The 26,874-nt window shown below is 41.1% G+C and overlaps 3 protein-coding genes across 5 annotated transcripts in view; 2 read left to right on the forward strand and 1 right to left on the reverse strand.

Moving 5' to 3' along the window:
* The window catches only part of LOC138191194 (uncharacterized), a 214,539-nt gene that overhangs the window by 79,865 nt on the left and 107,800 nt on the right, over positions 1-26,874 (forward strand). The gene's annotated exons all lie outside the window — the stretch shown is intronic.
* The window catches only part of LOC138191195 (uncharacterized), a 195,967-nt gene that overhangs the window by 54,992 nt on the left and 114,101 nt on the right, over positions 1-26,874 (reverse strand). The window lies entirely within an intron of this gene.
* Positions 1-26,874, forward strand: part of Oamb (Octopamine receptor in mushroom bodies) — a 121,074-nt gene that overhangs the window by 45,728 nt on the left and 48,472 nt on the right. For all 3 annotated transcript variants that reach the window (XM_046622671.2, XM_046622621.2, XM_046622458.2), the window contains exon 2: positions 24,752-24,835. The gene's annotated coding sequence lies outside the window, so the exon portion shown is untranslated. The remainder of the gene's footprint in view (positions 1-24,751; positions 24,836-26,874) is intronic.

Genomic DNA, 26,874 nt, shown 5'->3' on the forward strand with positions numbered 1-26,874 from the left:
TTAAATAATTTTTGATTTATAAAATGGCAAGAGACCTTTATTGTAGATCATTGAATTCCCCACAAAAAAATATCTGTGAATTTCCTGTACGACGTACGGTTAGCTAGTTACAAAAATCAGAAGGAGCAAAAACAATTTTTCCCGTGTTATTCTTATGGAAAATATAAAAGTGCGATGCGCAACCTCTTAATGTTAATATTCAAAGGAAACTTTTGAACCTGTTTCAAAGAGACAAAAATTCTGTTTTTTTTTTTTGACACACCCTAGTCCACGTACGAGAGCATAATGTCCTCGAGGACGGAAGTATAAGGAAGATACATTATATATGTAGATTGTAAGTATAGGGAACAAAAGTCGTGCGTCTGAAGTAACGGGTGGACTATTATTAGCGTTGTAATTCAACCCGGATCCCGCTTCGGGCAGCATTTTTTACCCTAGCCGACAGGGGAATCGGCAATTAACAATCGGGTTGAAATTCATTCGCTTCGCTCCATGGACCAATGTCGCCATATCCATTAATCATTGCGGAGAAATCCCTGGCTGCGTAATTAATTTCTTAGTCCCTCTCTACTTGAACCACAAATTCCACGGTATAATGATTTCTCTGTCATTTTTTTCTTAGCCTTTTTTACTTTCTCGTCTACCGTTCCTCCTTCTTCATTCTTTCATAGCCACCCGAAGTGTCTCGCGATACCTGCGCGAACTTGACGGAAGAACATTATCCTTGAAATCTTGTACCGTTTCTTTTTCTTTATTGTTGTTTTTAATTATCAAATGATTAACTTCTCCGCTCAAGACATCCTTCGTTGTAATTGATAAAATTTCACTTCAGTTACGTTCTGGCGATAAAATTACCCACAGGGAGCAGAAATCGAGCAGGGTTGATTAACCAAAAATCGATACTTTTGATTTATCGTTTTACGAGTTAGTCATACATTGGCCATTTATCAAATCAGTATGTTCGTAAGCTCCGATGATGTCTTTGAAAATGCAAAATAGAAAATACTCGAATTACGGTAAAAGCTACGAATGCTTTACTTGAAATCTCCTCGAAATGGTTAAAAATGCAGCAGATCGGTTCGATTTTACTCCAAAATAGTTCATTTTCTTCAGGCGAGATTATTTATTTTCTACAAATTTAGTAAAACACATCAAATATTTCATTTTACAACACATACGAGGTTTTTAAGAATGTTGAATCGATTGCAAAGAGACCTTCATTACTGACAAACATAATAACTTTATAAATACGCACTGTGCGACTATTTCGTAATAAAATGAATAAAAACTATTAATTTTTGGTAGACCAACTTCACTAGTATAATTTCTAATTTTTCATCTTCTTCGTTTTCCCATATTATTCAATCATGTCGTCGATCGTCCTGATTGACTTGATAAAATAAGAGTCGAGAACTGAAAACTTTAAAGACTCGATTTACTTTTCTGTCATGTTACAAGATACAAATTTCGTGGATAGAACATAATTTCACTGTTTATCAACGCGAACATCTCGCTTAGACAATTAATTCAACTATCCGAGCTGATTCGGTTCTTCTACTTTCTGCGAAACGATTCGCACGTGAAAACAAAGCTTTCGGATACTACGTTGTTACACCGAAAGCTGCGGTACAACGACCCGTTGTCTTCCTAGGCAGAATGCAGGTACGTGGCTTTACACGGACAGGGCATCCTTCTCCGGTAATCGATTCAAGCGAACGGTGGCCGCGCAAGGGTGGCCAAGGATGGCTCGTGGCACCCTCTACGTCCCCTTTCAATGCAGCCCGTTTCGCTTGGCCAGGTGACCCAAGTCCGCCTCGAAAGGCCCGATTGACCCTTGCGAGAGTTTTAAACACGCGAGATTCTATCTCGAGCCGAGAACCAGATTGGCTTATAATTTTCAAGGGATCATTGCGGCGCGAAAGTCGGAATTTCACATGAGTGGATTCGCCATAAGCCCCCGCGAATTTTGCGCGTTGAGATTTTTATTCTACGCGGAGATTAGATTCGGTACTTTATTGATACTTACCGTTTTTGTTTTATTTCATTCGTTCGCTCCCTGCTTCGTGAAGTGTCGCCAAGGGTGGATATCAAATATATTCTAATCTAAATCTCACTGGCCCGAGTTTAAATTGTACGAAAATTAAGCTTATGCCCGCGTATTAAAGCTACAATAGATATGTTGCGATAAATGGGAATTGTTGAATATTCATTCGTGAAACAGGTCACTGAGAAGGAGAGAACTCTTTTGTTTCTTTTTTTATTTTGTTACACTCGTGCCCTGCAGCAGCCTGTATATACATACGCCTACGCTCTTGGTTTTTTTTTTTTTTTTTTTTTTTTTTTAGCCCCTTGAAACTGGGTAAGGGAATAAAAAAAAAACAAGGGGAAAAGTAAACCGTTTTAAAAGTAGCGGCGACGCTCGAGGGTCTTCTTTATTTTATTTTTCTATTTCTTTTTCCGCCTTGTTTTTTCTTATTCATTCTTTTCTTTATCTTCACCATTTCAACCGAGGCTGGGCACAGTAATTAAATGAAGGGTTGTATAAAAGGAAAGTGAAAAAATATCTTTATGCTCACTTGCCGTTTGTCTCTTGATAAACAAAAGCAGTTAATTGAGTCGGTACACACACCGAGTATTGTTTTCTCTCGCAAATCGCGTCTTCGTCATTATCTTTTTACTCCCTTTGTATAAACGCGCATCTTCAGTTTTTTCTAAGATAATTGACTTTCAAATAGGGTCGTAATCGTAAATGCTAGAATTTTTATGCCCGCAATTCTTAATTGTGAACTGTAAACGAAGAGGTAATTTAAACCGATAATTATTGCACCTCAAGGTTTCAAAAGTCTTCCGAAACTGTGAAATTGTTGTCTGTATAATATGGATAATTCTCGCTCAAGTCGAAAGCGTTTTGAATTTATAATCTCGGATTTGACTTCAAAATTTCACTACTTTTATTCGAATTTATAATTTGATATTGGAAAAGGGCTGTAAAAAATTTTCCGATTCAAACGTGAGATTAGAAATTCAGATCGTTCTTGGTTTCCACGAGAATTAATATTTCAAGTAGCAAGTTGATACAGGCAAGGAAATAGAAAATAAATGAAAGGTAAGAAAATATAACAAATGACGAAAGTAGGGCCGATGGATTTGCGTCGAAATGGAACGCCCCATACATGATCAGTTGTAGGAAGGGTCTCACGCCGAAGGTCCACGAAATGGGTTGAATCTGAAGAATGGAAGCGTTCGATCTCAGTGTCGCTGAAGTTTCGGTTAGGTTCGGTTCGAATTCAAGGGAGTTAAACCGAAAATTCGACAGTTTCCTCTCGAAGAAGCTCCCGTCGAGGAACTACTCTCACCATATACATATATACACGGAACAGTCAAGCAAGCACGTTCTCGGGCCAATCCGCGGGCTCGTACTCGACCGGCATACAGAGAGAAACCGACAAAGCAAAGAGGGAAAAAGACGTGGAGACAGAGAGAGGAATGGAAATAGAGATGGAATAATCCCGGCTGAAAATCGACTCCGGAATAGTTATGACGCACGCCCGACAAGTTGTACCTACGTAAGGGCTCTGAGGACGGTAAAACTTTTTGTCATAAAGCTTTGAAAGGTTCAACTTAAGTTGACCAAGTTTAAACAAGTTTAGGGAACACGTCACCGAAACTCAAAACTTTTTCGATTAGCATGACAGTTTTTAAACTGACTATAAAGATTATGACAATAAGTGTTTTCTTGGCTGTTTGGATTCTAGATTGAAAATTCGACTAAACAAGGATGAATTCAAACCCTAGTAATTACGAGTCATAATTTCGAGCGAATGAATTGTTTTACCATTTATTATTTCATGACCAAAAAATTGGAAATAGCTTCTCTGCTCTCGATGATTCACAGCTCGTTTAATTCGCACGTGGGACATATTTTCTTTTTTCAAAGGCTTAAGAACACACATTTCCGATGATAGAAAATATATTCTACCAAAAACCAATTTCACCGTATAAGTTGATGATTTCTCCGATAAATAAGCTTTTGTAGGTGAGCCTTGTGGTCTTCGAAGTTGTTTTTCTCACTTCAGACCAATTCGTTGAAATTCAGTTGCACTAGTTGAACTTTAACCTCCGATATTTTCGTACTGCAGACGTTCCGCTATCACAAAAGTTAGTAATATCGTACTACACACACACTTAACCTTTGCGCTCGTTACGCTTTTCCCTCCCGTCTACCAACTTCGGGCGTGAACTAATCGTAAGTGCAGCATATTAGCGAATAAGAGGTTCTAACGTAACTCTCTCGTGATGCCGAACATCGTAGACTTGAATGATTTTCCTTCGTGGATACGTGCATGCGTGCATGCAGCGCGAGCGATACAGATGCGTGCAGATTGTGCGCTAATTAGGTGAAAGCACGAAAAGCTGCAGAGCTCGTCACCCTTACTCCTACAACGCGAAACGAATTGGCCTTTAGACCCTCGAGAGAGTTGCGTCGATTGTTAAACGTAGAAACCGCGAGCATCTTCACTCACCTGGAAAGCCGGCATTAGCCAAAACTGAAAGGGTGGTATCGTGTTTGTTAACCAATTATGGAACTCTTTTTGAGGGCCAGCTTGCGCAGCTTGATATTTTACTCTTCTCGAGCGTTCTGAGCTCTAATGTTGATTGGGAGATTCTTAGCATGTCGATCGCACGTTTCGAGCCACCATTTTCTACCCTCGTGCGAGAATAAACGTAATTTTATATACAACTGGGAAAGCTTTTACCTTGTAGAGGAAACTTTGACGGAAACCGAATTGGAGTTGAGTCGGGTGTCTATAGGACTCTGCCACATGACCGATAGGTTCCGTGCCGCGTCCTTTGAGGATTGAAACGCGTGAAGGGCTGAGGGACGAAATTGCGTAGAGAAAATATCGGGCTTGTGAGTATTGAAGTTTAAAAAGCATTTGCAGCAACGTGTTTCCAAGTATAACGTACGGACCCGTATACTTCTCCATTTCGGTATCTTCATCTTTTCGACGGAACTCGTCTTACCGTGAGAATGATAATCTGTCATATGACAGGACCGGGTGGATCCCGATTCGTTTGGAGAACTCAGCTTAAATTAATCGCTAATAATTCGTTGAACGATTGGTTCCTCTGCTTGGATAATTATGAAACCAAATTGCTAGATATTCGTATAGATTTGCGGATTAGTCTCGGATATTCTCTTGAAATATTAACGGCCGTTTCGACATCTAGGAATTCGGAATGGCTGATACTTAAATCGAGCTGCGATTTTGTCCGGCATCGGGATTGACGGGAGACGGAGAGAGGGAATTGTCACCGAGTACGGATGAGGGTAAGACCGCCATCTCGTAGTGAGACAATAGGATGAATGCGTTACAGATGAAGTTTAACTATATTCTCCCGAAGCATAGCAGAGTGGATAGTAATTGGCCTCTCCCTCTCCACTTTATTATCTCATTACGCTTACGTTCAGTATAGACCATTACTCAAATCTAGCAATTGTCTCGAAGTCTTGAGTATAAATTTAAATCACTCTAACAATGAGAGAGCCTTGCCATTCCGGTAATCACGGGGCCTGAAGCATGCAACGTTTGGGTTGATTTAATGCCAGCAGATACACTTGACGGCCTTTTTTCCCCAAAAAATTGCGTAAAATAAGTTTTTTTAGATTGCCAATAAGATTGAAAAGAGTTGCAGCTGAAGGAATGTTTTGAGTCGTTTCATATTTTTAAGCCTTTGGAAATACATCTACACGAATGAGTACTCAAATAGCTTCAAATTTGGGCAGAAATTTTATTTTTTCACACGTCATACATTCTGCGTCCAAGATATATTAGAGTAGAGAATGAAAACGTTTCAAATTAGATTAGGGTACCGGTTAGGTTAGCTTAAATTACTGAAACAATTAAGCAAAATGAAAACAGTGTTAAAGTACTTTGGCTTAATTTCATTGCGGTTAGGTAGCGAGTAGGTATCAAATAACTTGACCTCACACTGAAACGTACATCTCGTTAAGATCAAAAGTTGGGTATACCTCGTAATCTCATCTCAAGAGTTAGGTTAATCCTCAGTTACCTCAAGCATGGCAAAAAAATACTCTGTAATTGTATCCCGTCTCAATACCATTAATTCGATTCGGTTTAATTAATTTCTATTTTCTTATACGGTACATTTTACCACGTGGAGTTGTAATTCCAAATTTGCGAAATTCCGACAGCGCTGAATTCCGAATTTTTTAGGGGTGAAAGTTGAAGTAAAGAAATCAAACTTTGACGAAAGACCAATGTTTCGAATGGTAAAATCCGAAGCTCAAAATTTCGAAAGTGCAAAGTTCCGAAAGTGCGAAAATGAGAAGATTCAAAAATCTGAAACATTGAAATTCTGAATGCTGAAAGATTTTCAGTCATGTGAATTTGCAGCTTGGTGAAATTCCACCACTTTTATCTTTCTTTGTTTTGGATTTTCGATATTTTTACGTTCGGTTTTATTGATTTTTGACACCCACTCGTTGAGTAAACAACTCTGTGAGAGTATATTGCAATTTTCGGAATTTTACTCCATCGCAACTTTATTTTTCGGAATTTTACTCTATGGAAACTTGACTTTTCGGAACTTTGCTTTATTGTAACTTGAATTTTTGGAATCTTACATTTCGAAACGTTGAGCCATCGTTTCCGACGATTCAGAACTTTGTTGTTTCGTGAAAGTTTGATTTTTTTACTTTTATTTTCGTCACTAAGCTATTCGGAAATTTACACGCTTTCGGGACCTTTCAAATTCGGAACTTCAATCCTGCCCCAATTTTACGTCACGGTTACCTCAATATTTGATCGACCTTCCAATTTGTAAGTTTCGGGAAGAAAACGTCTCATAATTTTCAGGGTTGATAAAGAAGTTAAAGGTCGAATGTTACGGAATGTCCCTCATTTGTTGGAACCGATTCTCTCACGAATGAATTTTAGTGGTCAGTGCTCAGGGGAAAACGGAGTTGTCTCTCATATTCATACCGCAAAATAGGACTGTACCAAAGCGTGGTATCATCTTTTACGGCGGGAGAATGTTCTACTTCACTGATTAACCAGGAGCTTTATCATATCATTAGGTTGACCTCTGTCTACTGGAAACTCCTGTTTTCAGAACGCGACGCTCGAGCTTAATGTCGTGTCGTCCGCTTCGCCCCCTTCCTCATTTCGCGTCTCTCTCTCTCTCTCTCTCTCTCTCTCTCTTTCTTTCTCTCTCTTTCTCTCTCCCTATCTCGAATTGTCGGAATAACCTCTGGTAAGTAACCGAAGCATGATTATGCTTGACGATTCGTTCGCGTGCAAGAACGAACCGAATTAGCCACAGTTGTACGGTGTAACACCGACTTAATCAGGAATCAGGAAACTCGTGTTGAAATGATCGAGCCTTGCTGTATGTTGCCAAATTACTCAAGAGCCAAACCGTACTTTACTGGCCACTTCTTCCTAATATTTTATCCGACTAATGCAGGGTGCGTGAGGGACGATTTTTCGTTCCTTAAGAAATAGCCGGAGAAGGAAGAAGAAGTGGGACATTCTATTTCCCAGCATTGGAAGAACCTCTGCAAGAATTCACGCATCGTATTGCTGATGTGGGTTAGTCAAGGATTGGCTTGTTTAGCATTTAGAAGACTCTAACAGTCTTGGTTGATTAATGTTCAGAGTCTTGGGCGACGTGCTGCAGAGTCCGGACTGCGGATACACGGTTGCTTAGAGTCAGTGGGACGGCGGGAAATAGTTTTTAACGTAAATAAATCACGCCGTTCCTACAAAGTCGTCTTTGGAGAAAAAACTCTAACCTGGGACGACAACGCACCGTGCGCAAATCGTATACTTTTACAAGTGATCGGTGAAACTAGTGATTATAAACAATGTCAGCTTGTTGTCACTTGACGTCCGTTTCCATGTCTGGGCATAGATTAAGTGTATGACGATAAACGGAGGAGAAACGACGTTGCAGACCGTGACTAATTGCGAATGAGCGTGGGGCGAGCAGAGCCTTGAGTCGGTGATAAATTATGACCGTTTCTTGTTCGAGGCTAGTTCTCTTTTACTCTTCGCCTTTTCGGGTCCCGAGTCACACCTTCGAGTCGTATTATCATCGTGGAAATCAAAGGTGAAAATTTCCGGAAAAAATCTCAACGTCTGTCACCAGTTTAGAGAGTGTGCTTACAGTGAAATCGCTGTAGCGACTCGGCTTGCAGAGCATGCAGAGTCGATCTTCACTAATTGAGTGAGAATCCCGTCCGCGTTGTCGCTCCGTCAAAGACGGGTCATTTCACTCGATTTGGCCAATCAGTTAGATACATCCTTCGAGCCAAGATTCGACGCTTTCTGCTCTCTCCTGTCGCGCTTCAACTCGAAAATCGCAACAAAATTGTACAAAACCGGTTACCGCAGCTCCGTGAATAGCCTTTTACAATCTTCTACGCCAGCGGGAAATTGGCCAACGTTTAATTTAAACGCCCTGAAATCTAGGACGATTCAGCAAAATCGCGAATTTGACATTTCTACCGTACTACTGCAATACCGGAATAATCCAACGCCTGGACTACGGAAGTATACTTGTTGGCCAATTCGAATCGGTGAATGAAGTAACGACGAAGCGAGGATTTTAATCGCTTCAGTGCAAAGGTATACGTCTGATGAGCAGGGATGGTTATACAGTACAGTATTTCAATTGTTGTTGAGGAGTTGAGTTTATCCAGCAGGCGCATCGAGGAGATTCCATGAATAATACTTTTCTTCGTACAAGAGGTACAGGGAAAAAAATGAATTTAACGATATATTGACGTTCGAAGACCGGGTCTGATTGTTAGCAATAGAAAATGAAGCCTGCAAGTCGGTGGCTCTTACATTCTGAAATTCGATATCTCGTAATTGGATCGAGACCATGACTTGTTATCGAATACTCGAGAATCCATACTCCTTTACAGCTTAAAGTTTTCTCTGTCTAATGTATTTTCAACGATAAAGAAAAAAAAAAAAATACTCGAACCTCATTGAAAAGGTCTCATCGTTACCCTGAGCTTTTCAAAAGCGAACTTTACACCATTTAAATTCACCTCCATTCATACGATTCAACGTACGCTGAACCCGCACACAGGACTGGGATAAACCCCACGCGTGTCCTATAATTGGGATGGGTGAAACTATCCCCGGAAGAAAACTTTTCTCGCGCAATTATTACTTTTGGGGAAGGATAACTGTTCCAACCTCTTACCGTTTCACTCGAACTTTGCCCTTCTATTCCTTTTATTATTATTATTGTTCTTACTATATTACTTTTTGGCTCTTCTCTTTCCTGACTCGTTTGACACGTCGAAATAAAGACGACGACAAGATTGTCGACTCGGGTATTTGACCCAATGATTTTACGCGTCCGTAATCTTCACACATATATATGTATATATATATACGTATATATGTATAATAAGCGCCTTAACAAGGTGCGCGAAACTGGTGATAACGAAGGCTTTGTTCGGATCTATTATCTCAATTATTAAGGTGGCACGGCACGCGCTTCTAAACGTCACCGTGACAACCAACGACGGCTCTCGATCCTTACAACACGCTCTCTTCCCTGGCTCTCTGCGCATCTCTTCTACATCTTCTATATATTCCATCTTCTCTCTTGACTTGCCTAGCTCCGTCCTTCGCCCTGCCGCGTCTGAATAGTGGCTGAAGTGAACGATAACAACTATGAAAACTCAATTATCACAGGGACTTAATTAGGTTCCCTTATTAGAACTAACAGATATCGTTGCCTGGGTAACGAAGTTTTCACTATTGCAATCACCGGAGCAAATGTTCGTTCATTCGACGGTGATGAGGGGAGGTCAGGAAAGGTCAATCCTGGCCCTGTTTTGCGGAGAAGTCTATTCCCGAGCTTTTTATACCTGTTAATCGAACATCTTGTGTCAGGACGAATCGAGGTCAGCAACGACAGCCGCAGGCATCGTTCCGCCAATTTTACAGAGTCAACTCATCATTTGGCTCCGATTTCTTTCCCCGCATGCCTGCCATCCTCTTTATCCGGAATTCAGGTGTCATTAGAATCAGATTAGGAACTTAATTGGTAGCTGTGATCTTGAAGGCAATGTTCATCAAGTTTGCTTCAGTCTATGGATTGTGTAACTTCAATTTAGGTCCCTTCAATCTTTCTTCATTTTGTTCCAGTCCTTTCTAAGCTTACTTGAAGTTATATTTGCGGCAAACACCTGACATCGGGTTACTTAAAAAGAGTAAGATACCCACTTACTGTAACTTTGGCTAATTCTGTACGTACAAATGACTACAGGATTACTCTTCTGCGAAGAAAACGGATGGAGGCAGGTAACTCGATGTGTGAAAAATACGAATTGCGGTAGAATGTAACACGTTGCAGATCTAGAGAAGAGGGAAGATTTCAAAGTATAGCACAAATGTCCTCAGCGATATGTTACACCTATGTATGTGATAACCGCGTGCAATTACTTAAAAAATATCTTTCCTCCTCTTTCGTTAACGCGCATTTTTCGGTCCAACACTGAACCTCGTTACGAAGTTGAACAATGGAGAATTCGGTCTAGCAGGAAAGCTCAGAGTTTGAAATTGGTAGCACTTTACCGATTGTATTGGAGTATTCTTCATTCTGAAGTCGGGCAGCAGCTGCTGCTGGTGGTGAAATTCGAGTTAAAACAACGAAGAAGTTGACGCGCTCTTCACCGTCGATAGAACGTAAGCACAGCTACTATTCCTGCAAGTTATAGGTGCAGGGATGCTGGGAGCTGGGATTTCCCAGCGCAGCGTTCGAATTTTGATTTTCGACGCCTGTTTCAATTTGCACGTTTGCGTGTTACCGACACTTCTCTGCGTCATGCCCCCATTCTCGTGGTCAGAGTGTGTAATTTCCACGTACGATTGACCAGCTCAGTTAACGCGCGGACACGCAGCCTGCACCCGCTGCAGGAATCCTCACTTTGACGTACACGCATCAACCGGCATGTGAAATTTTTACACGTTTCAATTACCAACGTCAAAAAACTGCCAGCCTTTTTAACGAAAATTTTTTTTCGCTTTCAATTTTGTATTTGAGAGAATATTTTTCCCAATTCAACAAAACTGACGCCCACATGATAAAGCGGAGAACCTTGAATGAATTTTGAAAAATTTGTTGCAAAATTTCGAATAGCTTGAACATTTCGTCACCATTTTAGTAAACTTAATTGTAACTGATTTCGATTTTCACTTGATTATGAATAAAATAGCATTATACATTTATAAACAGTAGAAATGACTTCGTGTGCAGGTAGACCCGATCCTTTAAAAGGACACGCATGGTTTATTAATCAGCAAGGTGAGCGAGTAGGTACATACGTACTTAAACGTTGAAAACTAAATGCATGGTTCGTTCTTGAATCGTATATCTGTACAGCGTAGAGTGGAGTAGCAAATCGAGATGTAGGTAGAGTTTCGCTGGAAACAAATCTGCGAACTCCAATCCAGAAGCTTCAGTTAATTTGAAGCATGTCGGACGAACATTCCTAGCAAAATTATTCTGACGTGCGTTGGATCAAATAGAAACTTCAGCAAAGGCATCTCACGATGCACGTTGCAGTGATACGTGCGTAACTTATTTTCGAATTCCGAGGATCGCGCAGTGCGAGCGAATTCCAGCAGCTCCGTATCCGAAATCCAAACAAACAATTATATATCAGAGCAGTGAGTAATTGGCGCATCAGACTTGAATCTCCTGTACCGGACAGTCTGGTATAAACACACTCGAGCCGCATATCGGTGCCATAATTCACCGGGTGCACTGGATCCTCGCCGCGCGAGTCTTGGCAATGCATTTCTATCCGTTGCAGCTTTGGCGATTCGTTCGTTGCACGTAATTTGGCTCGGCCCAAAGGCTCAGATATACGTGTCCGCTGGCTGGTGCAGATCAGGAATTGAAAAATATCTGTTTTCAGCCCCCGACTCTGCACTCGCACCTTTCACTTTGGAGCCTCTCTTTCAGTTTTCCACCCCCTCGTAATCCTGGACCCACATTGCTCGCGTGCCAGCTTTCTCAACCTCGACAATGTTCGCGGCGGAACTCCGTCTTGTTCCCGGTGGTAACACTTCGGTTTCCTAGGGGCTGGGTTAAAAGCTACTTTGTATTGGCCGGGACGCTCGCGCCTTGAAAACAAATGAACTCTCTCCTCCCTTGTCGGGGCAACAAAAGGGAGAACAAAACCGGTCCCTTGTACCCCGTTGCCCGGTCTTCAAGCTCCTTTAATATCCCCTGCGAGCCTCTGATCTCTCTTCTTCTTGCAGTCTCATCTGTTTCTCTCCTTTCTTTCCTGTTATTCATCCTGGTACTGGAACGACTTTTATATTGCCAACGGAATGAATTACCTGCTCTGATCGCGTTCGTTCTCATCTCACGTCACCCGGTGCAGCAGACCTGCACACTTCCTAACAATATACGAGATGTCGATTCTCACGGCGTATATTGAAATCTTTCAACAGAAATTACTTACCGTTAGACATGATCGTAAAGTTGAACTGATCGCGGAGACCCACGTTTGTCGAATTTTACAAATTCAGAATACACGGGTGCATTGTATAGTTCAATTGTCACACAGGAATTACTGTACGAGGCGCATCAGCCGTAACGTCAATCGTATATATCGAATCGTTCAAAGGCCTTCTTTTGAATCACGTTTTTCCGTCTTGGATTGTCCCTTCAGCGTTGTCGAACACTTGACTGATTGTTATGCCGCGATTCTCTCGAATCCAAGAAGCTTGATTTCAAGCTTCCTTCAAACTCACTTCCCTGAAGCAAAAAACATACCCTCAACGAGTACATATTCGTGCTATTTCATTAAAACGAGTGACGCAGTGACTCCTGTTATTGTGTCGAGTAATTGAAAGCTTCGACGTTGCGTCCTGAGGCTATGCAAGTAAAAAGCCTTACGCTCTGTTGTAGATCGTACGCATTTCGTCGTGCAGGTTCTTTTCACTGCATGATGATATTCCGTTCCCCGCGTGCATTTGAAAAACAAACAATAATGCATTCGCGTTCGTTGGTTGCGGCAATGTACCAAAAATAGGAGCTAAAGTTGAGCTGAAAATAAAGCAGGCAAGAGATGAACCAACTCGAGCGGAACAGAATATAAACGAAACAAGAACTACCTAGTTCTCCATTGTTATTCCAGTTTCTTCTTACCGTTTATTCTTCCTTCTTCTCTAACCTACTCTCTTTTCTTACATGCTTTCGTCCTTTTCTTGTTTCATTTTTTATGAACCTGCGTACGCGACTCTTTTCCACTTTTCTCACCGCTTGCGATTTACTAGCAGCAAGGCGGACCTTTATTGATATAAAGAACTTCCGCTGTGCGGAAGGTGATACGGCGTGAAGGTATTTCCTCCATTACACACCTCGCTCGTTGTAGATTGTCAGATGAAACGTTAGACTTGCGTGCTCGTGTAATATTATATTACCTGTACACCTGTAATGCGCCTATGTCAAAGTGATCTAACACTTGCGAAAGTTTGATATTCTTACCGGAAATCCGGTGTTGAAGTGAAACAGGGTGAATTTTTTCCCCTCGTGTTTCTCCTACAATTTAATGTTCAGAATATACAACTCTCTTTTTATCCACAGGAAAGTTGCAAATTGAAACTTATAGTCGATACGACTGTTATAAAATACACGTGAAAAAAATTCAGGAGCAAAGAAAACGCTGATTCGTTTAGACAAAATTAAAAAAGTATCAAAGTATCAGACACCGGAGAGTTTCGCGAATTGTAAGTATTATTCGTTCGTCCTACACGTGGAAGGGATTCCCCAAAAAAGATGTATACAGCGAATCTCAGATATTTGAAAATCAAACAAGTTATTTTTTTTTTTGCGTCATCCCCCGGACGTAAATTTGGCTACTGGGGGAAAATATATAACGTATCGTTAGCAAAGGGGAAGGTTGGTGGCGGAATGAAAAATAATGAAAAGGGTGATGAATATCAAATTTGTCGATCGGTCGAATGAAGATTCAATTAAATTCCCGAAACACGGGCGTACTTTCTAGTCCAGCGATCAATTGCTTAAGATCGCTCGCCGTCAAACCCGCCTGTGGTTTAGGCACGCTTGTTTATCGACGAGGCCCATTAAGGTCACTAAGTGTTCCGTTTGCAAAGCCATCCGGGAGGCTGTCCCATCGAAAACGATCGATTATTCCCCAGAATCCCCGGCATTCCAATGTTTGCACAAACCAGAAATCAGTCGGCAACGTCACGGAACAATCCCGCGTGCCACATCCACCCCCGGGGTTCGGGATTACCGATCGATCGGTTCGAGTTCCCGCCACTACGAACAGGCCCGGGATGGGTACGCACTTTTCCTTTCCCTTGATGCTTTTCTTCCCGTTCGAGAAATTCTCGCTTATGCCTAATCGAAGGCGAATCGCGTTTGCGGAGGTTGGCGCAGGAGGCATGGTCCCAGGATTTATTACGGCGACCTGCGGCACTCGGTAACTTTGACTAATGGGGAAAAGTATAGACTTGTTCGCCTTGTGATTTATACCTTTTTTCTTTTCACCTAGCCCTCGGGTCATTGAATCTTTCACCTTTCGACCATCGCATCTAAGGTTTTTCAATGGTAATTTTCGGTGTCTGGTTACTCGACAATTGAAATCTAAAAAACTTTCAATGGGAAATGTTTAAAATGTCAAAATGGAGCTGAACTAACTTCGTATAAATAATATCTCCTGATAAGTGCGAAAAAAGAATTTCATTCAAAAATTAAATCTAAAAATACAATGACTCTAAAAAAGTCCAGCGGCTAGTGGATTTAAAAATACCACACAATCATAGTGTTCCATCGTTGAGTGCATGTACTCTCTACACATCACTGGAAATTAATTTTTATTGATATAGATAGAAAGCATTTTGTAGATTGTAACCTCTAATGAATCGGCATATAATATTTTTGAATCGAACCAAGAACCTGTTAAGCGAGTTCATTCCAAGTAGTTTGAATAAGGAATTTCTTGCAAGCGAAATAAGTTTTGATCCGTTACAATTGGATAAGAACGATAATTTTTTACCATTGAATGAGTACATAACCCAATAACATAATTGCTCTGGAATTATTATTGTTCTGATTAACTTCAGTTAGAATTCGTGGCTTCAAAACTATTTCTGCATTGTATTATTTCAATTACAATTTGATTCACTTCAGTTACTTACCGCTGTTCCTTGTGCTTTTACGCTTCCTTATCCTCCTCTGCTCCCGGTAAATTTTCAAAAGCCTATAATTTTCATTCCTCTGAGATACAATTGTTACCTATAACCGTTAAAGTCATTAATTTTGTCGTCGATCCCACCTAGTGCAGAGCTTTTGGAAAAATAATAACAACCCTTCAGATAGGAGCCTGTATTTTCCCCGTTTGCCAAAGTTTACTCATACCAGTCACCTTGAGGGAAGCTTTTTCCGTCATTAGAGCACCTCAGGGCTGAGAGGATTCCCTCAGGCTATCTCATCGGACAGTTGACTACCAGGCGTTCGGCCTACGGGGACCCTTTTCTGCTCTTGATTTATGGGATGGAGCACCAGCTACGTATCGTCGTATCACTCGTTTAAGGGGAAACTGGAGAAAAAGAACTAAGCTGCTAACATCGTACCACCGTCCCGCGACGCGATTGGAATTCAAATGATAACGATGCTTATTCGAATATCTCGCAGATTTACTCCTGATTCTTTACAAATATGGGTGATTCGGAATTCTCAGCGCGTCACAGGCAACCTCAGGTGAAAGAGAATCACCTCAAAATGAGGATGCGTATTGTATAATGTGCCTGCATAGACGACTCGTTTTGAATTCTTCGACTTAGCAATTGCGTTTAATTTCATTATATTTTTTACATTGTATATACCCGAATAATGAATAAAAAATATTATATTTCATTAACCATGGGATATGAAAAAACATAGCGTTAGTGTAAATAACTGAGTGTTATGATTGTGACGAAAATCGCCATAATCTAAATGTGACTTTCCGTCCGTATATACACTCATGTTTTTTACTATTTTTTTTTTCACACCCCGAGGATGATATTGTTTGGAATACACCTTAAATTGAGTGTTAGGTATCTTTATTAACGCACCACGCAACTCCTCTCTCTTATCTATCGAGGCACACGCGTATAACTGCACACTTTCGTACATTGGCCAATCAAGCACACATGCGTGCGCCCATTACGCGAGAATGGGGTGAACCACCCTTGCGGAGTAAACATCTCTTCACGTACGAGCTAATTTGGTAACGGAGGAAGATAAAAAAAAGTGAGGGCAAAAAATGGGTAGCAGAGAAAGAGGAAAGTACCTCCGCAACCTTTTCACTGCTCGAATATTTCCATCATGGCAGTACCAGGGATATATTCACGCGCGAACATACAGCTGGTGAGCTCTGTGATAACATTTGCAAGCTCAGCTAGCGAGCATTGGCAGCGTTTCGTCTCATCACGTTTCCGCTGATGTCACGCCTTCTTCCTTAACGGACGTGTTATCTCCTTCCGAAGCAAACATTCCGCCGGTCTATTCTTTAATCAACGCCGTTTTTATCTCAGATCTTTCATCTAGCCTAGAGCCGAAGCTTTCGAGAAAGCATTTTTTAAGCCAGAGATATATATTTATTGCAGATTGTAAGCCATCCGGATCAACTCGAGGATTCCGGGAACAGGCTGAGAATCTGTTCCATTAGCGGTAGTACATCCCCGGCTTTATACTCTAGTGATGTTCGTACTCGTGATGCGATTGGAAATTCAAGGCCTGGGGCGTCTCTCGTTGCAGATCGATAGAATAGCGCGATGAATACTTTATCCTGTATACTTAGACTGTGCGACGGAACACATCGAGTTGATCGTTTCGAATTGACTGGGGAAATAATACAACAGTGAGATGAATTCTGTTCGATCAATGGTGCGAAAACAGCTTCAATACGAGGTGCAATACGGATATTCATTTAGCAGATTTCAATTTTCCAAGGTCAAACGGTAAGCGCAGCGAAAGCCGCCGGTTCCTAGGATCCTGGGGATACCCAACGGGAAAATCGATGTATCAGCGGGAACGGAGACTGTGCTTCAAGAAAATGTCAAAGAATCTTTTGGCGGATTTTATTTTTAGCCCCGCAACCCTCGTACGTAGGTTATCAAGGCCGAGCCAAAGCATCCAAGAAGGGCCAAGAATTTATCATTCGTAGAGAGATGCCTAGGTACACGTTGGTTGGTGGATTCGCTACGTAGGGGATTGAATCCGTTGCGTATTTCTCCGGGAACTTATTATGAGGGTTCCATGTAATCGTGGGAATCACCCACTGCTGCGACGGAATTGTTCGAGAATCAAGAAGATGTAGAAGATGGAAAACGGCGATAGACGTGGGCTTGAAATGCGAAGGACGACGAAAGGGAAATGAGAAATTACAGTACCGAGTCAGCCACTCTTCCGTACCTGAAAAGTATTGCCGGCTGAACGCAAACGGTTGAATTCGGGTCGTCGGCCAATTTTGGGACAACGGAAACCAGGCTTGATTCTTCCGGTAGATCTCGCCCGTCTTCTTAGCACTGAAGACATTTCGTCAACCCTGCAGCCCACTTTCATCCCCCATTGTCTCACTGGTGTGACCGAGTTTTGGCAGCCATCTATCTGCAATCCGCACGCTGCTCCGCGCTTTGTCTTCCTGTTCTTCCGCCCCTCGCGGAAAGGTGGATTAGGGGTGTCGTTGATTTCGAGAAAACGCTAACCAGCCCTTTACTGATCAGACCTTGCCTCTCACTTCGTTTAGCATCGATCTCACGTAAACGATTCCATTTTCATCTGTTCGATATTCTCTACTCGCTGTTTCCTTTTTGCTGCCAATTTTTCGCTACACGCCAGATGTGGAATATTGCAACGATCCCTGATCCCACACTCTCAGTTAGTGTTACGTATGTTGCTTGAATGGTTAAAAAAGTACTTTCAGTACGAAAAACGGCTCTTTTCGAACAAGTTTCTATCGTTGGAAGAACTGTCCAATGCCAATTGCACTGTACTCGTTGAATCTCACTCGCGTGGCAATGTTTGACACTTTTAAATGTAGAGCCACTCCAGACGACGGTATGAGGACAAGTGACTGCGTTTTACAGTTAAAAAAGAGTCTCACTCGTTTCATGATTTGCGCGTTGGTCCGTTTCGCATATCCTTTCACCAAGTCTGCTACTGTCAATGATGCAGAGGATCAGATTAATACGGTGATCCAGAATTACCGTCCTTGATTGGCCTAACAATAATTGATTTTCGATACGTATATAAACATGGCTACGTAACGCACTAATTTGTTGCCCAGTGATTAAAACTACGGCGGTGTATTCAGTTGATCGCTATGAGCACCGAAGCTAATCCGAGTTTCACGTGGTGGATAGCTCTCAATTATATGCACGTGGTAACGCATCCCTGCATCCTCTCAATTATAAGTTTACCGCATATGTTCGTGGAACTCAACGAGTATCAGACTCTTGTTGATTAAATTTACGATCATCATTGTTATCATTCATGCCGCTATCGTGATAATCATTGTCATTGTTTCGTGATCCCAAAACTCAAATGTTGAATTACCTTAAATCACTCGAAGTGATTCTCGAATCAATTAGTTTGACGTAACTTAAAAATATTTCAAATATCTGTGAATCGACTCGAGTGACCATACATTCGGTTTCATTTCGAGGAACGAATCCAGAGAGGGGATTTATAACAGCAGTCAGCGTATACGCAAGAAATCCTAAAATTGATCACGCGGTTTTTGTCGGTACGTGACCATTCGCTACGTGTGGCTACATTCAATAGCCGGTTATATTGGCAACGTGAATTCGGTCAAGTTACATCGAACCACCGACACGTGACACGTGATACTCCGCAGGCCTGACCGATAGCTCGTTAGGTCCGAGCTTTATCATCGAATGAAAGGTGTACCTTTGGACCTGATTAGGGCAATTAAGCGTTGGGCAAATTAAGTTTTGGCGAACCTAATGGCGTTGTTGTCGCCGGGGTCGTTCTTAACAAGCCGGGCGTCTCTTGGAGTCCATAACTTAATTTCTGGGCCTCGGATCCGCGGCTATACGCTATTCGTACTCCGAGCAGGTCCTCGGGGTGGTTCACGACTGCATTCTCATTCCCTTTACCAATTTAGGGACGTATTGTCGTAAACGGCTTTCCTTGCCGCACGTTATTCCAGGGCAGGGAGAAGACTTGGCTTTTCTCTACCTATGTCGGGAAACAGTGAAACTTCTTCTGATGTAGCGTACTTCTATGTTGGTAATTTCAACTCTGTCCCAACTGTGGGAACTCTTGTTTCTTTATACCATCGTTACAGACGTGTGACTATGAGGCTTTAAGACACTATCTTCTATGCCTCCTAACGGAGGAGAATTTTATCGCAAGATTGAATAACGACGATCAAATTACCCGTTCGCACCCACCCGGCACGCGAAAATCCTCCGGATTTGATATTCACCACGATTTTCAGATCATGCGACGTACTTATGTACCTCTGCATAAATTTAAGTATCAACCGCTTATTATCTTACCATGGATATTCTTCCTGAGTACGGATATTTTTGTATACCTACCCTTTGATCTCAGATCTTTACCTTTTTTTTTCTATCATACCTGAACGTATACACAGCAGTCTTTTGAACAGAATTATAATTGCATACCTAAAACATTACTCTGTTAACTATGTAAACGAATTCCTCACATAGCAATCTCTTCTCTGACAAAGAGTTCTGACATTATTATGTCGATATCACTTGGCGCATTCGTTTTGAATGTTGACTCAAAAATATTACGTTTGTCTTTAGATAACGCCTTTGATTTTCCCGTTTACATAATGTCGACGAATGGTCGATTGTGCGATGAAATTGTAAAATACCACGATGACGAGCTCCAACCACTTGGATCATGAAAGTTCACATTCGAGGCCGAGGATTACGCCCTCAACTAATTGCCGCAGATTTTGAATAACGTACCACAAACCAAGCACATTTTTCTCTACGATCGTGAGCATATTGGAGACACTTAAAAAACTGGCCCAAATGACGGACACTCAATGTATGAGAGACAAACGCGGAATTAGTTTGCGCCGGTAAAAAAAGTAAACTAAATTACCTTCAGTTGTAGTCTAACCTTTCGTGCACCTAGTCACGCTTGCAGCTTAGTTTAAATTGTACAAACCACGTACCGCAACCTGTGTAAGAACAGTTTCAACTTGGCCGGCGGAAAAACGCGAAAGGAATAAAAAAAGAAAGCAAGTACTTTGAATACCCGTTCAGCTTCGAAATTGATTTAATAATAATGTTCGTGACGTGCGAATGATATTATCCAAATGAAATTTGAACGCGACGTCGAAGGAATGAAAGAAATTCATTTCAGGAGCATTCCCATTAAATGCGTTACCAACTACAGCTGTCCTCAATTAGTCAGTTCAACCGGATGTCATGGAAGAACAACCATGTCGAGAGGACTGCGAAAAGACCTATCCCATACTTTCGGAATAATAGAATTTCCCCTCCATCAGTGCGCATATTTTGAAGCGCGGTACAGTTTTTTTCTCTTTTTGATTTAGGTACTCGATTCCGTTCGACTCGACTCGAATGTGACAAGGTTTTTTTTTTTTTCTTTTTTTTCTTTTTTTTCTTTTTTTTTGCACGTCGTTAGCGATGCGTATTTCGACCGAATCAATGCTGCGACTTTTGTTCGCCGTTAAAAAAACGCGTCGTAACTGTCTGTTTTTTAAGGATCTTTCGTCACCACGTGACGCGTTGCACCGTTCCTACGTCATACTCATATTTCTTTAGTAGTTGCTTAAAGTCGGCTGAATCTCTCGACGGGGTCTTCAATGAAATTTGTAACGTGGAAAGTTCTTCAGACACAGCAGCTGTCGTGTTTTGTTTTCTCGAGTCTTGTTCCATACCCGTAGACTTTGAGCTGGCTCAAGTTGAGCTCAGGGGCACAATTTAATGGCCAATTTGCAAGTTACGAACACGTGTACAGCCATCCGATTACTCAAACTACTCACAAGTGCTCGAGGATATTAGCAGTGGGACGATTAAACGAACAAAGCCGCGAACAGTCGAAATTCGATGCGCCTTTGAGCGGTCTGAACAATTGCGATTTCTGTACCTACTTTCATATTCTTTCATTTCAACTGTACCGGCGGAAAGTCAACAGGCTGTTTAATTCGTTGCCAGTCCATTTTTCCACACCAGAGATTCACCGCTCTAGCTCAATCATCGCTCGTCGCGGTTTAGTGGAGGTTTATCTATTGTGTTTCCGTCACGCAGACGTTTTACGTCTTGTATTGTATCCCTTGTGTTTACCCCGCGATTCATCCCGCAGCATCCCGTTTCTCCATTGTACCTTAAATATCGCGGCATTGTTGCGGGTAGAGATAGATGCCGCGAAAACGCTGACTCGATTCTCGGAGCTAAGTCTTTTTGAGATAAGCGAATCGTTTGGACTAAATCGGCCTCGGATGAAGACCAGAATCGAATACTGCAGCCGTTTGTATTTTTCCAATCTCAAAATCGATCCCGGGCCAAAATCCTTCCGAGCAGAAATTATTGAAAGGATATTACAACTACAGGAAAAACGATAAAACGTTGAAGCAGAGATCCGATGTATGAATAACGAGGATAAGGGTGAAATGAAAATGGGGGGGATCGGTTTCATTAATTCACTGTCATGCTAGTGGAACAGAAATGTAAATACAAGCTTGGGATTCGGAAATGTATATATTACAGTTGCCAATACACATGAATGAATAATTCACGCACTTCGAAAGGGCTGCCTTGCTTTCGGCGAGTACCGATCTTGGCGTTCTTAACTCACCGGGGGTTTTTCGCTAAGAGGTAAGGCGAGTGTCCATCACTCAAGGAGTGTCTGGCACAGTTCACTCGGTGCGTCTGACGCCCGTCTGAATTTTCTCCTCCTCAATTTCTTCATTCTTCCTCTCCTTTCCGAGGGAATCTCGTTCTATCACGTTCCAACACAATCGCCTCAACGACTCAACCGGATGTCTCGCTAATTCGTTTCTCTCGCCTACTCAAAATGTCACTCGAACAAAATTTCACAGAAATAACAAGCGCTCGAGGTGCGGCTGGGAAACGAGTCGTAAAATTGATTCAACATTTTTTACTCGACTTACTACCAGACGAAGGGAAAGTCTGGAATCCCCGCACACAAATAACGAAATGAACATTTCCTTTTTTTTTTTTTTTTTTTTTTTTTTTCATACCTTCGCTGCTTTCATGCGGAAGGGTTTTTCATTTTTCATCCACGGAGGGAAACAAGCGAATGGGGCTGCGAATCAATCGCTATCGCTTTATTCGCAAAATTTCCACCGCGATCTATGGACACATGCATTACACTTGGCTGCAGTACATGCAGCGTTCGACGATGGATATTGTAGTCGAATGTTTTGCCCCAGGGTATGTATGTGTACATCGGTGAAGTCGATATGCGTTATCCCAGAAATTGAGTGGACAATCAACGAGCAGTTATGTACAAATGTTTCATCCGTTATTTCCAGAACACGAATAGGTATTTTTTTCTTTTTTTTTTTTTTTTGTGTTTTGTATTTTGTATTTTCGAAAATTGTCAACCGCAGTATAATACAGCTTGTTTGACGTAAACGAATGGAATATTATATTTGGGTAATCACGAGCGAATTTAATATTTATTCTGCTTCCTTCTATCTTGCCCCGTTTCATGTTTTTCATTTACATACATTTAACTCCCCAAATATTATGCGGTAACGAAAACAGGATCGTTCACAAATGCATTTAATCCAATATCCTTCACGTTGATTAGTGATGTTTCAGTTAATTTTGCAATGGCTTTACAGTCGAAATATTATACCGAATGGACCCGATCTGTGTAATATTAAAAATGAACAAGAGCTTGAAAATCGTGAGTACAAAAGGAGAGCGTATTCGGGTGGAGACAATACCTATTCGAATTCTTAAAAGAAATTGTTGCGCCTGGACTGGCAAAAAATTCCTCTTCAAATAAAAAAGAAACACTTCGCGCGATTGAGCTTCTAAAATTGAAGTCGGAATGAACCTTTTCTTTTCTTCTCTTTGTTTCATTCATACCTTCTGGGGGTTCAGTTTTAGCAATAAAGAATTCCTTTCTAAGTGTTCAATCAGAGCACGTATCGAATAAAAAGTAAAGTAAAGGAACGAAGAAAGAATATACGGCAGCTACAAACGCATCTTTAAAGATTTAATCAAAAATCAAGTCCCCGCTTTCGAAATTTCAATACCGGAACAACGTAATTTTCTCCTAGGTTGCAGCTACCAATTTCATACAATTTGCGAAGTCTGCAATGCTTTTGCTACACTGAAAAAAATTTTCACTTATTACTTAAATTACTTATTACGATGTAAATTTATGTAAGGACAATCTTTCATGCTTATATAATCGAGCGAGATTCTTTTCTTTCTTCTAATTTTTTCTCTTCTTCGTCTCCTTTCTTTTTTTTTTTTCTCACTGTATTCACGTTTTGTTACGCTTGGAATTGGATCCTTCTCTCGGACTAATTTTCTCGAGTCTCTTTCCACAAATTCTATAAGTCGTTTGCCGTCGATGAAGGCGACTCGAAGGATTAGCAAGAAAACAAAGGACATTTCGAGACGGACCCTTCTTTCCATCAATAGACAACGTTGCGGGAGAAAAGCTGTCGAGAAGGCGAAAGAGAGGGCAGCGGTAATTCCGTGATAAGCCGGCTTTCTAATTTCAGTCCCACCAGCTTTTTCGGTGAAACAAAGAGCCGACGAATAAACGAAGTCACTTGCACGATGACGAATTTTCGCCAGTCCAGCGTGATCCTCGCTTGGAATACTTGCATTACGACTCTCGGCTTGAAAAATCGAAGGTTTGACGTCACGCCGCGAGAAGCTCGGAGCCTTGAAAGCTCTCGACGAATGAACAAGCCAAGCCGACTTTGCCGTTGGCCTGCAAGATGTTGGAACATACTTTAACCGGTGACGATTACACAACTAGCGATGGGAATTAATTCTCTCCTCCCATCTCTCGGTGGTTATATTGCAAATATATACCTGCTTGCCTAGGGTGTCTGCAAACTTCCAGAAGAATAATTTCCCAACGTTAACTCTCGTCACAGTTCTAACTTCATCTAGATTCCTGACGGTTGAATAATTCTAAACAATACACCGTAAAGTTTACTGTTTTTTTCCCAAAATAACCCGAGAAAATTATGGTAACCTTTTATACATTTGAATTATATATTGACCCTGCTGCAAAGTAATTCTGAACATTTTTACGCATTGCGCAGCCTCGTGTTTCTTAGAATGATTTAGTATGCATGCTGCTCAGATACCAGTCGTCAATTCAATGAAGACGGAATTACGCGAGGTGCGAAAACAGGCAATTTTCATTTCAAGGTATTATTCAAAGTCCTGCAACACTCTGGGGATAATCAAATGTAAGCACCCCGGCACTGAATTAACGAGTACGAATATTACGACTTCCACCTGTTAAGACATTTCAATGTTGCGCTGTTCTCCGCATCTGAGTAGAATACATAGGACTGAAAATAACAAGTTACGATAATTAAAAGAAAACCCGAAATTTCATCAATTATACATCAAAATTAGACGTGCGTCAACTGCAAAGCGTTATTTTTTTGAATTGTATTTTTTTCTGTTTCCAGAACTCGCAATGCACGCCAATGATTGAAATTTAGCAGTAGTTTCGGTTCAGAAGGCTGCGTCAAAGTGGACAAATAAAACACAAGGTATTTATACACGTCATTCTGATCATGTACTCGTTTAATTAATTTCCATTACATGAAAGCTCGATGTGCTCGAGTTAATTTTCAGCATTGTGCGTGCACGTCAACTGCATAGATTCCCTCGTTCCCCGGTATACAAAGCAATTGTGTCAACGTTACCTGCAGCGATTACGACGCGCCGCTACTGTATTCTGCATGAATGTATTTCAGGCAGACGGCCCTTTTTTCAATTAACCCTACGCGTATTGAAAACTTGAAAGCTGTGTAAATGTGGGTAGAAACACTTGGCACTAATATACCCTGAGCTGAAAAGTGTTTTCGTCATTTTTGTACTCCAGATTTGTGTATCGCGGTTACTTTCCTCTCCCTGCCATTTGCTCCAAGTTATCAGAGTTAGAGTATTTGACTGAGCCAAAGTCGTATGGATTCACAGGATAAGTAGCGCATGAATTACATCAGACAGAGAGCTTAAGTGCCGTTCGCTCGACGTCTGGTTTTCAACTTGGAACAACATTAAAATTGCAAATACAACTACACTACTTCGCAAAGTGAGATGGCAGGCGAATAAGTTAATTTCCGCGATTTAGAATGCTGAAACTTTTCCATTCGCTCAACTGCAGGAAATGATATGTATAAAATCAAGTTCTATTTTTCTAGGATCCTTCCATTTTTTATTTTTTTTTTTACTCCGTAAAAAAAAAAGAAAGGAAACGACAAAACGTTTGATTATTTTTCAAATTTTTCATGTGTGATTAATTTGTTCAAAATATGTTGTACTCTTCGCGTTTACGCGTAGCGAAGACGAATCGCGCAACAGAAGGTGTGAACTGGGATAAGGGCGAAGCCGTTTTTAGCTTCATCTGCAATTTAACAACGTCATTTCACAACGGTGTTCAAGAAGACGGCAGCGGCACATTGTGACTTTGCATATTATTCAAACGGCCTTTTTTGCAGTGACGTTTCACGTGTAACTTGTTTCAATTTCGTTTTCATGGGCGCTTTAAGTTACTCGACAAATAGCTTGGACTGTGAATATAATCTCAGAGCCTGCGAGTGTCGTTAATTCGAATGTTATTGCGTTTTGTTTTCAAAGTCAGAGATTTGCCGTCAAAACACGTAAATATGTACCTTTGCAAATTTTTAGCCGGTAGAGTTCACTGTCTGTATGAAGAAAAAAATTTTGCGACAGTAAAAATAATTGGTTGAAAGTTTCGATCCCAAGTTGGAATAAAAACATAACCAAATTTCGACGAATTCTAACGACCCTATGAAGTCAAAGTTCAAATAATCATTTTGTCGATCTTTCGTTACTGCTATTACCTGTTATACATAATTATAATTAAATTTCGCGTTATCTCCACGTGCTGATTATCGCATCGTGTGATAATATCGCTTCCAATTCGGCCGAATCTTGGCCTCATGCGAATTCAACCCCACGGAACGATAATTGTCCTTCAAATTGCGCGATTCCTGAGGGGTTAAAATTAAGGAAAATGAAACGGGTCCTTCTCCGTGCCGTCGTATGAATGCCTACAGCTGCCTGAGATCTACATCCTGATTCCACATCCCTATTCGCACGAACCGCGAACATCTTGGAGTCTTGTATAATTGTCCGTATAAGATAATATTATACAGTATGGTATGCATGTGCGTGTGTTCCACTCTAAGATCCTCCCTCAAGTTCAATTCGCATCGAATTAAATATCGTATGGAAAAAATATAAATACACTTTTCCCCAAAAATCATTTTTTCGGCATTCTCACAATTACAATGACAAAAGCAGTGCAAATTTGAATTATCGATTCCAAGTACTGTGGAACAAGAGGAAAGGATAGAAAATTTAATAATATGGATAATAATTTTTGACGAATCTTACACCAGTCTATACGAAAGATTCATCTTTGATTCGAAAACTGTCAGATCGCTTAGCGGCTAATTGGCGTTAGTAATACGTGATTCATCTGGCTTGATGCTTGATTGAGGAATCTAACTGAGGGTTGACGCGTATTTATACATTCTACAGAACACGAGAGTACAAACAT

The sequence above is a fragment of the Neodiprion pinetum genome, chromosome 1 (genome assembly GCF_021155775.2).
Source record: "Neodiprion pinetum isolate iyNeoPine1 chromosome 1, iyNeoPine1.2, whole genome shotgun sequence".
In the NCBI taxonomy this organism is placed as follows: domain Eukaryota; kingdom Metazoa; phylum Arthropoda; class Insecta; order Hymenoptera; family Diprionidae; genus Neodiprion; species Neodiprion pinetum.